This window comes from Myotis lucifugus, unplaced genomic scaffold, assembly GCF_000147115.1.
Source record: "Myotis lucifugus unplaced genomic scaffold, Myoluc2.0 scaffold_146, whole genome shotgun sequence".
Lineage (NCBI taxonomy): Eukaryota > Metazoa > Chordata > Mammalia > Chiroptera > Vespertilionidae > Myotis > Myotis lucifugus.
In genome coordinates, this window is record NW_005871194.1 from 433,932 (window position 1) to 437,885 (window position 3,954).

The window sequence follows — 3,954 nt, forward strand, 5'->3', positions numbered from 1 at the left end:
AAACCCACCCACTCGCGCCCTCACTCACTTCGGAACGGGGAGAGAGAAAGAGAGAGAGAGAGAGAGGTTTTTCCAGAAATGTATATATGTGAGTGTTCTCCAAGTAACCATTTCAGAGTGAGCCAAGAATCATTAGGAGATAAATTCCCATCTGGGCATTTCAGTTTTTGCTTTTTTAAAAAATCCTCACCCGGAGGATGTATTTATTGTTTTGTGTGTGTGTTGGTGGGGGGGGGGGGGGGGGCAGGGATTGATTCCAGAGAGAAAGAGAAATATCGATGCGAGAGAGGAACTTCCATTGGTTGCACCCTAACTGGGACCCTAACTGGCACGGGAGCCACCTGGCTGGGCGGGCATGTCCGCTTTTCTGTTTGCTCTGCAGTGAGTTCATGCCAACCAATGAAGCCCTGGGTTTGGGGTTGGGATGCCCCAAGTTTTCTGTGGTGGAAAGTTATTTATTTCTCTGTCTTGCTCTCCGTCGTCTCTCCTTTTGGTGCTTTATTTAATCTTAGTCGAGGTTGAGTGCTTTATGGGCAAGCACACTGGGCGACTGGTTTGTCTACACAGCAAACCGGGGTAGGGTGGGATGGAGAGGGGTGAGGAGAGGGAGAGGCATGCAGCAGAGAAGGCCCCTCCCCGTCTCCCATCTCTCAGCAAGAAAATCAAAAAGATAAATAAACCCTAATCCTGACCCGGGGGCAAATGGCAATAAAGATCCAGGGTCATTTCCCCTGTTGATCCAGCCCTCGAATTCACTGTAGGAATTAGACAGTTCTATGGCTCTAATTTGCCAGATCAGATTGTATAATTACCTTTTACGGGCCTGGGTGTGATGTGTGCTTGGTGTTGATGCTGCAGGGGGCTGAGGGGTGTGTCTGGCCTCAGAGGTCCTGCCCAGCTGGGCTGTGTGGCTTCCACATGGGGAAGGCGGGGGGCGGGGGGGGGGCGAGCGCCTGCCTGGAGGCAGCACAGAAGCTGGTGGCAGAGCCAGGGTCAAAGGGCAGAGCGGTGGGGGAGGGCAGGTATTCGGGCTGGGGCAGGGGTCTCCCAGAAGGAACATGGGTGGGTATAGGGGGTCAGCGGGGACATTCACCAAAGTCTGAATGAAGGCTGGTGAGGTCAGAGACAGGAAGTCGTCGGCAAGTTCAGGGATGAATGGTCATGCTTTTGACCTTGGGCGCTTTTGTCTTCACGAGCCCCCAGCCCCCATAACACATGATGTTAAAAGTATATTTTATGGCTACAGTGGTAGAAGGATGAATCTCATCCAGGCTGCATTCATCGCTATACAGGCACTTCTGTGACAGTCACTTTATTCTTTCTGATTATAGAAGAAATGAGAACATTCTTTTTTTTTTAATCTTTATTGTTGAAAGTATTACATAGGTCTTCTCCCCCCCCCGCCCCCCGATTAACCTCTTCCAGCCCGCTCCCGTCCCCCCTTCCCCCAGGCCCTCACCACCCCACTGTCTGTGACCATGGGTTATGCATATGTGCATACAAGTTCATTGGTTGATCTCTTCCCACCCACCCTCCCCCTGCCTTCCCTCTGAGGTTCGACAATGAGAACATTCTTGCCCTGGCCGTTGGCTCAGGGGCTAGAGCGTCAGCCCAGACCTCAGAACCGTTGGGGCTGGGACCCAGGCTTCAGGAGGACTTTCCATCTGCCCGGGGGAGGGGGTTGTGACTTCAGTGAGTAGCCAAGTCTGAACCCTGGCTCCCCTCCTGTCTTTCCCCCATCGTAGGATTGACAGAAGCCCCTGCCAGTCCCCACCCATCCCATCCCCAGGGTCTGCTACTGATTGGTGGGTTGGGAAGTCCTGGTGGCTGGGTGAGTTGAGATGGACTTGTGTTAAATTTCCTATCGCCCCGGGAGGGTAAGGCTGCAACCACAGAGTTTATCGAATGCTTTGCACCTAATACACGGGACGTGGGTTGGGTCTGGGGGTGGCAGCAGGAATGGGAATCCATCCTGGTGTCGGTGCTGTTGGCCTTGGAGAGTATCTTGTGGTTTTCCTTGCTGCTTTTGGAGGAGTTTTCTAGCATTTGCAAGCCGTCTAGGTAGGTCCCAAGTGTTGCACGGTTCATCAGAGCTAAAATTGTGGAGGCCCGGCCGGCGTGGCTCAATGGTTGAGCATCTTCCTATGAACCAGGAGGTCACAGTTTGATTCCCGGTCAGGGTGTATGCCCAGGTTGTGGGCTCGGTCCCCATTGTGGGGTGTGCAGGAGGCAGCCAATCCATGATTCTCATCATTGATGTTTCTATCTCTCTCTTCCTTTCCCTTCCTCTCTGAAACCAATAAAATATATTTAAATAAAATAAAATATAATTGTTGAGATCTTTGCCCTGCAGTCCAGAACCCTGCGTGGCATTTGAGGTCGGTTCTGGGGTCAGTCCGTGGGTGTGGCAGAGGAAACTGACCCAGACGACGTGTGTCCCTGGGATTGGCGGAGAGGGGGCCGGAGTTGATGGATGGGGTGGCCCAGAGTGCCAGCCGGCCCTGTCCTCAGGAACTCTAGAGACCGGGGGAGCGATCCCCGCCCCCGGGTGATGTGTGTGCGCCCAGTGGAAGAACAAAACGCCACCCAAACAATCCTTCCTCTTGTGAGTGAAGGTTACGCGTTTTCTGTTTCAAATCTGATGGTATTGTCTTTCCCCGTTCTCTTTCTTCTCTCTGTCTTCATTTGCCAAACGAAGGGTCCAGAGTGATTTCTTTGAGCCTAATGATGGGGAAGCTGAGACTGGGGCCATTATCTTTAAACACCTTTTGAAATGCGACCCTTCCTGGTGTCTGAATTGGGCTGGGGAGAGGTCGGATTTAAAGATTAAATATTTTAGCAGGAACAGCAACTACGCTGATCGCTCTGCGCATCTTCTCGGGAGTCACACGGATGGCGTGGCGTAGCCTTGCTCTCGAGAAACCCGTGTAAAGGAGCAACGTTAACAAAAGCATAGCCGATATGTGCTGGGTGCAGGGTAGGGGTCAGGCACAGAGCTCGACGACCTCCAGGTGTTACCCCATTTAATGAATTTAGATGCCATAAGACCAGAACATAGAGAAATTCAGAATCGTATCACAGTAGCCGCCTCGGAATAAAAGACTCAATAAAAACAGAACAACTCAGAACCAAAGATGATTTTGTAGTCAAGGTCCCTCTTGAATTTAAGTTTTGTTATAACTTGAAAGAAATCACTATCCAGTGTAATACCCATTTACATCTTAGTTATTCTGGGTCTAGTTTATTAGGGTTGTTCTAGGTCTAGTTCATTCGGGTGGAAACCCTGTATTTCTTGAAAGCAGCCCTCGGTGGCCGTGTCCACAGCTGACATGGGAAATGGACTTCTCCTTTATTCTCAGTCAATGGCGTTTGTGTGTTTTCTGTACCGGAGAATCAGCAGCTGTAACCTCCCGTGTCTGTGGGAGGCCGTGTGACCCTCAGAGTCCACTCCTCCGATGCTTTAAGTTGGAACATGACTTTCATGATCCCTGTTCCCCGAGGTCACGCTTTCCTTCTCTTTCCAGGTGATATCAGAGGTTGGTGGCCAACCGGGGCAGGTGCTCCGAACCCAGAAAGGACGGGGACGAAGGTGGCCCGGAGCACGCCAGGTAACGAGAGCAGTGCCGCTGCCCTGCTGCCGTCCTCGCTTCGGGGGTTATGTTTTTTCTGCAGCAGAATCCCCCACCCTGACATCCCCACCCCACCTGCGTGCAGCCCGGAGCACAGACTGGCAGGCAGGAGCCTTCGGAGAAGGTCGAGGCTCAGCTTAAGGCGCCCTCCTCGTCAGTGTGATCCATCCTAGCCAGGCTGTGACTCGGGGCTCTTACTTAGAGGAACTTGTCACCTCTCACAGGTCGCTCACGTTGTACCCAGTCTACAGATGAGAAAACCAAGGTACAGTCCGTGGCCCAAGGTCGTGGAGTTATTTAATGAGGGAGCCAGGGTTCACGCTGT